The sequence below is a fragment of the Phalaenopsis equestris genome, unplaced genomic scaffold (assembly GCF_001263595.1).
Source record: "Phalaenopsis equestris unplaced genomic scaffold, ASM126359v1 Scaffold217374, whole genome shotgun sequence".
Lineage (NCBI taxonomy): Eukaryota > Viridiplantae > Streptophyta > Magnoliopsida > Asparagales > Orchidaceae > Phalaenopsis > Phalaenopsis equestris.
In genome coordinates, this window is record NW_018235897.1 from 13,711 (window position 1) to 23,899 (window position 10,189).

A 10,189-nucleotide genomic window follows, 5' to 3' on the forward strand; every position below is an offset into this window, starting at 1 on the left:
GCAAGGAGTCCTATAGTTATCCCTTAGGCTTTCCTCATCGATGAGCGAGCTACCTATTGAGTTAATATAATTCACCATCTACTCGATAGTCTAGTGTCACTATGTCGACAGGAGCTCGCAAATAGCGATTGAGAGTCGATAATCAGACTAAACCAACTGATCGGCAATGCCAGCCAAGCTTAACTGACTAAACCGGTCCTACCGACTTGAAGCCAATCAAGCTCAACCAACCGAATCGTAGAGCAATCGAACAATAGACTCGTATATGTAAAATACCAAGAGTACCCTATACAACCCCTTTTAAAGTATCGGAAAAAAATATAACATCATCATATTGTAGATTCTCTTTTATAAATAAGGATATCATTTAATGAATGAAAGAGGGCAACAAAATTGAAATGACTGATATGACATTTTATTATTTATTATTGCTCACTCCTCTCTCTTCTTTTGATTTATGGTCTATTCCTTGGAGTGAGATTTACAGGCAAATTAAGATTCAACAAAAGTGATGAAGGAACCGTGATCAATATAAATAAAAAAAGTAAAATAATGTTATACAATTAATGTGAGTTATAAATAATAAATATTTATTATGTATTTATACTATGATTGACAAATTATTAATGAAAGTTTGAATGTTTGAATCTGGTGATAATGATGTAGTAATTAGTAAAATAGACTAATTAATAAATGTATATTAACCAAATAAATATAAAACTAAAAATTAATAAAAAAATATTGGTGTAATAATATATTTCTATTAAATGTATAATTAAATAAATTCTATCTTATTAAATTACATTTTAAAAATATCTTATATGTGGTATGAGCTATCATCGAGCATAATATCGAGTATTTAACAAGTTTCTTGTTGAACAATAAACGAGTTTTTCGGTGAACATAAATAACTAAGTTTGATTATTGTCGTATTCAGTTCATTTAAGTTTCTAGTTTTAAAAAAATAATCAAACTTTTTATTTACTAATTTAAACTAACTTGATTGAATCTTTATCGAGACGAGTTAAATAGTTCATCGAGTGCGTTGGTTTATTTATATCCCATCACTTCTTTTATTTTTTTTTTTTTATTTTTATGTAAATAGGTCAATGCTTGATATTGACTAACTTAAAAATAGACCAGATTAAACTAAACTAATTCAAGTTAAACCTCTACTTATATCAAGGTCAAGACATTCTTCAATAACCAATAAGAATGAATGAATGTTAGCTCGATAAATCACACAATACATGACCCACAACACTCATGTATCATTAAAATTTATGTCTTCCGGGTCTGCTCGGGCTGACAGACGGGTAGCCGATGTTTCTTCTTGTTGTTCGAATGAAGCCTTCCCCGGATGCCGGTTTGAATCCATCGTCTTCATCTTCTTCTCGTCTTCTTAGTGATGTCTGCTTATTAAACATTTAGTGAGCATCACAATAACTTTCATCTTGATAAGGTTGAGCTCGCTAGTGGAGACTTTTTGTTCTCTATCGAATCCACGAACATGACTACTTTTTAGTTATTAGTGATGGTTTTCTTGTTTTTTTCACATTTCAGGTGTTACTACTCCTTTGATCTCTCAAAAGCAACATGAAGCCAATCTTTGATGGGGGGGCCTACTAGAAGATTTGGTGTTCTTCATGAAAGTGCTTGAAAACCTGTCGACTGAAAAAAAGAGATGCAGCGTAAATGAGGAAAGCAAAGAGTCCTGTCATGCCTTATTTATAAATATCAATTGCACAAAAATCAAGGGAGTATAATTATTGAATCATTGATTAAGAAAAAATGTTATCTAATTTTTGCATTAAATTTTATTGTTGTTATTGTAGTGTCACTTTCAACAAGTAGGAGAATCGAGAAACTAATGTACGCATATCGAAAAAGTATGCATATCGAAAATATTTTAGTGCTAATCTTGAGGAGATCTAATGATCGAGAAGGGGAAGAGTGCAACAAAGGATTGCCCACCAATAGAAGAACATGAGACCCACTTATCTAACCTAATGCAAACATCTAAGCCCAAGCCAACACCCAAGCCGGCCGGTTACAGCCGTTCAAGCATAAGCCAAAACTAACCGAGCCACAAGGAGGACAAAAACACGACCAAAATGATCTACACTTAAACCATTCGTACTGAAATGAGAGAAATAGGCATCCATCCAAGGCAACCTTTAAAAGAAAGTTAGCCCAATAAAATATCCTATCTCTGGTAGATCCAATCTGAGGAAAGATCCAGTTCCAAAATATCACCAATCATCCCATAGGTTATAATTCACCATCTACTCGATAGTCTAGTGTCACTATGTCGACAGGAGCTCGCAAATAGCGATTGAGAGTCGATAATCAGACTAAACCAACTGATCGGCAATGCCAGCCAAGCTTAACTGACTAAACCGGTCCTACCGACTTGAAGCCAATCAAGCTCAACCAACCGAATCGTAGAGCAATCGAACAATAGACTCGTATATGTAAAATACCAAGAGTACCCTATACAACCCCTTTTAAAGTATCGGAAAAAAATATAACATCATCATATTGTAGATTCTCTTTTATAAATAAGGATATCATTTAATGAATGAAAGAGGGCAACAAAATTGAAATGACTGATATGACATTTTATTATTTATTATTGCTCACTCCTCTCTCTTCTTTTGATTTATGGTCTATTCCTTGGAGTGAGATTTACAGGCAAATTAAGATTCAACAAAAGTGATGAAGGAACCGTGATCAATATAAATAAAAAAAGTAAAATAATGTTATACAATTAATGTGAGTTATAAATAATAAATATTTATTATGTATTTATACTATGATTGACAAATTATTAATGAAAGTTTGAATGTTTGAATCTGGTGATAATGATGTAGTAATTAGTAAAATAGACTAATTAATAAATGTATATTAACCAAATAAATATAAAACTAAAAATTAATAAAAAAATATTGGTGTAATAATATATTTCTATTAAATGTATAATTAAATAAATTCTATCTTATTAAATTACATTTTAAAAATATCTTATATGTGGTATGAGCTATCATCGAGCATAATATCGAGTATTTAACAAGTTTCTTGTTGAACAATAAACGAGTTTTTCGGTGAACATAAATAACTAAGTTTGATTATTGTCGTATTCAGTTCATTTAAGTTTCTAGTTTTAAAAAAATAATCAAACTTTTTATTTACTAATTTAAACTAACTTGATTGAATCTTTATCGAGACGAGTTAAATAGTTCATCGAGTGCGTTGGTTTATTTATATCCCATCACTTCTTTTATTTTTTTATTTTTATGTAAATAGGTCAATGCTTGATTTGAAATAAAACATATCTCCTAATTTAAAATAAAATGTAATTGCAATAGAATTGAATAATTCATTTTAAGGGCCTCTTTGGAATCACTATGTTTATGATTTATTTGAAATGAAATATATTTAATATTTGAAAATAAAATATAATTATTTCTTAAAAAAATCATAAAATTTAAAATTATTTATAATAATAATAATTTATTTAAAAATACGGTAAAATACACTAAACTATTAAATAACTTTAAAAAATTAAAATATCCCAAATATGCTCTAAACTAATTTTGCCAATTGATTTTCTTTTGCATTGAGAATCTAGCTACGAGTTGCAAATAAAAGAAGTCAAAAAATAATAGAAATCAGCAATATGTCTGCAAAACTTTTTCTAATATTGAACGTTAAGTAATACATTATGTGATTCAAATTTACAATCAGAAAAAAGTAGATATTTTTTTCTTCTTACTAGTTGGCCGTGAGTAGGGTTGTCGGAAAAAGCTCATTGTTCGCGAATAGTTCCTGTTCGTTTCGCCAGAGAGTTTGTGTTCGATTCATTAAATAAGCAAACAATCGAACGATTCGTTCAGTAAGCAAACGGGACGAACACGAATAATTTTTTTCATTCGGTTTGTTAAACGAACCAAATATGAACAGTGATACGTTCGTTTGTGTTCAAGTTGTTATTGTTCGAAATATAAAAAAATTTAATATGTATATATGTATATATATATATAATTTATGATGTTTTAAGAATAATTATAAACTCAAAAAATTTGTCATATTTTAAATATTAAATCCCGTAAATTATAATGTACAATAAATTATAAATAATTTTATATATTTATATAATATAAGGTATATAATTAATGTAATTTATTATATATAATATTTATATATGTTAATATATACAAACAATTTGTAAAAACCTTATTACTCGAATGTGGAAGCCCTAACCCCGTGTGCCCTTTCCTCTCTTAAAAGCGAGAAATATTTACGTACGAAAAGCGTACACAGAGTTGTGTACATTTTAGGTTATTAGGAGGGTATAACTAGGTTACACTTAAGTTATACTCCCTTGTAATTCTTCCTGTAACCTAAGTGTAACCTAGTTGTACACTTCGAATAACCTAAAATGTACGCAACTCTGTGTACAGTTTCAGTACGCAAATATTTCTCCTTGAAAGCACGCCGCTCTTTCTCCTCTAGAAAGCTCTAGTTTCGGCCGCTCATTGTATCAAAATCGTGAAAAGCTTCATCTCGGTGACTACGAGAACCCCTCTTATTCTCTCAAAATTGCGAAAAGCTTCTCTCGACGAGAACTCTCCTTCTTCTTGTCTGAAAATCGCGAAAAAGCATTCTCTCAGTGAGAGTTTAGGTTTGATTGTTTGTGTTCGTTCTCTAATCTCTACTTCTATTCGGCGTTGGATCGACCACTCAGAATTCTTGCTTCGGTGCTTGGTTGCTTGTAAGCCTATCGAGGCGTCTTCTTTTAGCATATTTTCTTTAATATTTCATATTTATCTTCAGCTTTGCCTCTTAGCTTAAATTTTCAGAAATTTTTTTAGGTTTATTTAATTTTTTTGAGTGAAGCCTAGGTTTTGACGTTTTTGAGAGTGAAGATGTTTATTTTCATATTGACTACAGATCTGTTTTTTTTTTGTGAGCAACGAGCTCTACTTGGGGCATTGGGCTATTATGTACTTGTGTTGTGATGCATACAGGCTTAAGCATTACTTTCAAACAGTTTTCAACCTTTTTGCTGTGATTTGATTATTGCTTCTAGAAGACTTGAACCTGTACAAAAAAAAAATTTCTTACTTCATTCTTAAAAATGAGAGTAATATTTCTTACTATACATTGTTATGTTTATGAAGTTTTGGCAAGAAGAGTGATATGTTGGCAAGAAGTTGCATTTATTTGTGGGTGAACGATCAAAGACTTTATTTGCAACTTATGTGACACTTGCAGTTGAAGCAAATTTCTTTTTTATAATTTTAATGAGTCTTTCTTAGATCATTTGGAAATATCCTTGACATAGAATTTTAATGACTGTATTGCCAACTAAAAGTTACATTTTAATGACTGTATTGACAAAAATAAGTTACCATAGCCATATGAAAATTTTTGCACTTCATGGCTTTAAGGGATATTTTTCACTCTAAACAAGTAATGTGATTAGATAGAATTGAGGGTGCCTCTAAGTATGAGTTATGTTTTGATTTTTTTGAAGTTGAAGAAGCAAAGCAAAATGTTTAGAGTTCTATTTTTCTATCTTTCTTTCACAGTTCAAATATTTAAGAGTTTGATTTGCGTTGTTTTGGAGAATAATGATTGTTATGAAGATATTTATTATGGTACTTTTAAATATCTAAGAGTCCAATTTTCCTATCTTTCTCTTTATGCCTGAGCTGAGCATTAGCCGAAGGATTGAGATTTGTTTAATGTGCTTGAGAAGCCCACTAAAATATTAATCTAATGAAATAGAGGTCCCTATGGGGAGGATCTCTAAATCTTAAATAGTTAATTCCTCACCTGCCTTGCCTCTCCAGATTGAGAATAAGGGGGTTGGTTTCAAAAGGGGGTCAGATTTCTTTCTGAGACTACAATTCTGAGTCTTTTATTATCTCTATTTTTGTTTTGCTAAATCAGGAGATCTGAGCTGGGAAGAGGAATCATTGAGTTCTAAAGGTGAGAGTTTTTTTTTCAGAAAATTAAGTTCCTTCGTGTTGTGAATTTCAGTCATACTGGCGGAGGATAATTCTGTTGTTTTTTGGTTTTTAAGGCTTTCTTGAGGTTTATATTAGTTTTGTTTGAGTTTTGAGCTGACAAACAAATGTTTTTGATTACTTTTCCTTCTCTTATTTTTCTAGCAGAGGTGTTGTCGGACAAAAGAGAGTTTTTTTCCTTATTTCTTCATGTTTATTTGGCTAAATTCTAGTCTTAATAGAAGTTTTTAAGGCAAAGTATTGATTTTCCTTGACCTGATCTCTTCATTTATAGAGCATAGAACTCTCAATCCTAAATTTTTCTTTTCTTTTTTTTTGTTTTATTTGTTTAGTTTTTAAGAGGAAGCACAAAGTTATCTGGTTATCATTTATGCAAGAAATGGCTTATCATTCCTTAAAACTGAAAGTTGCACTTATATGTTAAATTGAATAGAAAGAATAGTTTGCAGGCAGCACTTGCTACGGTAGATAAAAAGAACTTGGACTTAGATGAAGCTGGAGATGCTTCTGCAGCTTATCATGACAGGCAAGCTGTTGTCGAATCAGTTACTGAGGGGATAAATAATATATTTATTTCTCTACCAAGCTTGGGTTTTTTTTTGGCTATTACAATATCTAGGGAAGTCATGTTAGGGACTTGGGAGAGGCGCAACAACTCCCAAAATTGGTGAGAGGGTTGTTTCCCTCTCATCCCTCCCTGGTTTTGGTTCGGTTGGGTTGCAAGGATTAGGCTTTGGCTGATACTAGTTTATGGTGGTTTCGTTTCTAGTGGATAATCTGATTAAGGCTTTGGCTGATTGCTGATTGCTGATTGCTTTGAATTACTCTGAAAAAAATATTATTTATTTAAAGATAAAGCAGGCTTTGGCTGATTGCTTTGATTTGGTGCAGGAAGGGCAAAATAAGCTTTGGTTGAAGTTTAGCAGGGAAGTATTAAGTACATTTATGCTTTTAATTATGGTGAAGGAAAGGGCTGATGCATATTGAAGTTTGACAGTGAAGTATTAAGTATAAATAATATTTCTGAAAACTTTATGAAAATTAAACTCATGTTACTTTTCATCCATCTATACATGCAACTAGCCTTTTTTACTATGAGAGAAGTAGAAGCTTTGAAAGAGCTTACTTGGGTGAGTAGCTTCAAGTTATCACATTGGTATATGTGGTATATTATGCATATTATTTTTCATCTATCTTTGCTTGAGGTATTTGAAATTCAACAAATTTATATTGAATTTCTAATATAACTCAAGAGTGAAGCTTTGTTGGCTGTCTGTGTCACTCATTTTTGTATTTTACATTGATTCTATTTATCTTCATAATATTTTCTATTAAAGGGAATTTATATTTCTTGATGAAATATATCATATTTAATTTTTATATTAGTGAGTAGAAATTTTTGCAAATTGTTTTGAAATTTTAAATTATTTTTTTGTCTTTCGTAATAATTTAAATCATATTCTTTGGTTTAACAATATTAAGCTTCGCTTTGGCTCTTAAACTTAAATGGCCTTTCTAAGAAGCTAAAAATTGGTCATTGATTCTGCAGGTAAACTGCAAGCTCCGCTGAAGCTGGAACAACTAAGCAAGGTTGTGGTGAATCAGCTAACAGAAGAAAGCAAGGGCAGCTCCGCAATAGAGGGCAGCCCCGCAATAGATGGTAGAAATATTTCATTATTCAGAGGAATAACTACACTTAGTAACCACTGATTTTACATATAAATTAAGCCTTTTGTGCTCTTCAAATCTATTTGTAGAAGATGAAGATGCTGAAGAAAACTTTGCTGCCATCTCCTCCCAAAAACCAATTTGCCGTGAATCAAACAAGAGGTCTGATACCTGCGATGCATGAGGACATATAAAAGTGCAGGGCAACTCCAGCCCTTTTTTCGTAAGTTCATCGCCACAACCCTATTTAAGATTATAAAAGAAAAAAATATTTTAAAAACTGAGGTGGTTGATAAAATTTTCAGATGATGCTGGGGCTGGATGTAGCAGAATTTGCAAGGAAGAATCTGGTGAGATGCAGTCATGCAAAATCAGAAGAAAAAATGAGTTTGAGATATTCTCAAGCCACAGTTAAGAAGATATTGGAGCTTAAATTTTCAAGCGAAGAAGGCAGTTGTTGTTTTGTCAAACATATTACTCAAAGCAACATTATCAAAGTTCCCTTTATGGTAAGATTGGCTCGACTCTCATTTCTCTAAATGATAACCTGGGGCTGGGACTGAATCAAGTTAACATTTTACATTTATAACAAGTACCTTACATACCACCTAATTCCTATGTATTTACATATTCAACAGCAAAACTTAACTTTTTTTACATTTATACCAAGTACCCAAATCTTTCTCATCACACTTCTTCATGCACATGTCATGAATAAATTGAAGTGTGGGTGTTAGATGTGTTAATACATTAGAATTGAGGTGTATGCATGTAAATTTTCTTTTTTTATTGATTTAACTTTGAATCTTCTATTCAAATATCTCTTTTCATATGATATAATAAGTCTGTATATTTTGTGTAGGTCATCCTTATAAAATTTGTGAAGGAACACATTTGACAGAAACCAACTTTTTTACATTTATACCAAGTACCCAAATCTTTCTCATCACACTTCTTCATGCACATGTCATGAATAAATTGAAGTGTGGGTGTTAGATGTGTTAATACATTAGAATTGAGGTGTATGCATGTAAATTTTCTTTTTTTATTGATTTAACTTTGAATCTTCTATTCAAATATCTCTTTTCATATGATATAATAAGTCTGTATATTTTGTGTAGGTCATCCTTATAAAATTTGTGAAGGAACACATTTGACAGAAACCATATGAAATTACTGTGTTTTGCAAGAGGAGATATAAGAGTGCAGGGCAGCTCCAGCACTGTTTTCGTAAGTTCATCGCCACAAGAATGGAAAATCAAAACTTATGCTCGAAAAGGCTATCACAGCGCTCTCTGCCATGTAACTAGCTGATTACAATTATGTTTTAGCTGATTAGAGTTTGTATGATTGTATCTGCTTTATTAATGAGTGAAGCTGACAATTTTCATTTGTTGGTCCTGCTTCCTATTAGCATGTGTCTTTGCTGTTATATTTGTTTTGTAATTATAATGAGAAAATTTATTATTTGTACATTTTTGTTTTAACATTCATTGTCGTGATCTCGCTGCCATGGCCTATGGGATGGTTTCCTGATTCCATGTTGTGAAATTTATATACTTACCACACACTTTTTATGCATTTACATTTCTAACATCTAAAATTTTATTTTTACATTTATAATACTTTTGTTTTATAACATTTTAAATAATTTCAAATAATTTTGAACAATTTGGAGCAATTCAAACAATTCGAACGATTCGAGCATTTCGAGCAATTAAAATAACCCAAATAATTCGAACATTTCGAACAATTCGAACTAATTTCGAACAAATCGAAACGAACATGAACAATTTCGAACACCAGTCTATTTCAAACAAACTAAATTTCAAACGAATCAAACACAAACACTAGCTCTGTTCCTTTGTGTTCAGTTCTTTTACACTCATAGCCGAGAGTTCTTTCACATCTTATTTTAATTTGTAAATTGATGAGATTTTAAATTCCTCAATAAATTATTACATATCTATAGCTTCAAAAAAAAAAAAAAAACTCTATTAAATTCAATAACTCCAATATTTAATTCATTATATATGAAAATAAACAGCCAAGCAACAAAATTTTTCCACCATTAGACCCGCCATGTGATGCCACCCAATAGTTTTTCCGTACAAGTTACCAATGTCTTGTGTTTACCTTCTTACAAAAACATTCGTGTGCATATTCTATTTCCTAAAAATATTATTGTTCATGTTTGGCTCGTTAATATATCGAGTATAAGATTATTGTTTATATTTTATTTATTTGTTTAGCAAGCCGAATACGAGCTATTTGCGAACAACGAACCGTTTTAGCATCTCTTGTCACGTGGACGTAAGATATTAAGGATGGGAGCAATATTTAAATGATACTATGCATATTAAAAAAATTCATTAAAATAGAATTTAAAATATTTTCAATCTATTTTTTTAATTAAAATTTTAACTAACTATATATCTTTCTTACTTTTATAATCAGTCAATTACTTAAAGCCGCCAATTATATAT

At 31.0% G+C, this 10,189-nt stretch overlaps 1 long non-coding RNA gene across 2 annotated transcripts; it reads left to right on the forward strand.

Moving 5' to 3' along the window:
- Positions 1 to 7,797: 7,797 nt before the first annotated feature.
- Positions 7,798 to 9,093, forward strand: LOC110037247. 2 transcript variants are annotated; one of them, XR_002295315.1, is made up of 3 exons: positions 7,798 to 7,926; positions 8,009 to 8,212; positions 8,825 to 9,093. It is a non-coding gene; the product is annotated as an uncharacterized LOC110037247 (long non-coding RNA). The 2 variants fall into 2 exon arrangements; XR_002295316.1 differs by lacking the exon at positions 8,825 to 9,093 and adding an exon at positions 8,566 to 8,609.
- The last annotated feature ends 1,096 nt before the right edge of the window (positions 9,094 to 10,189 follow it).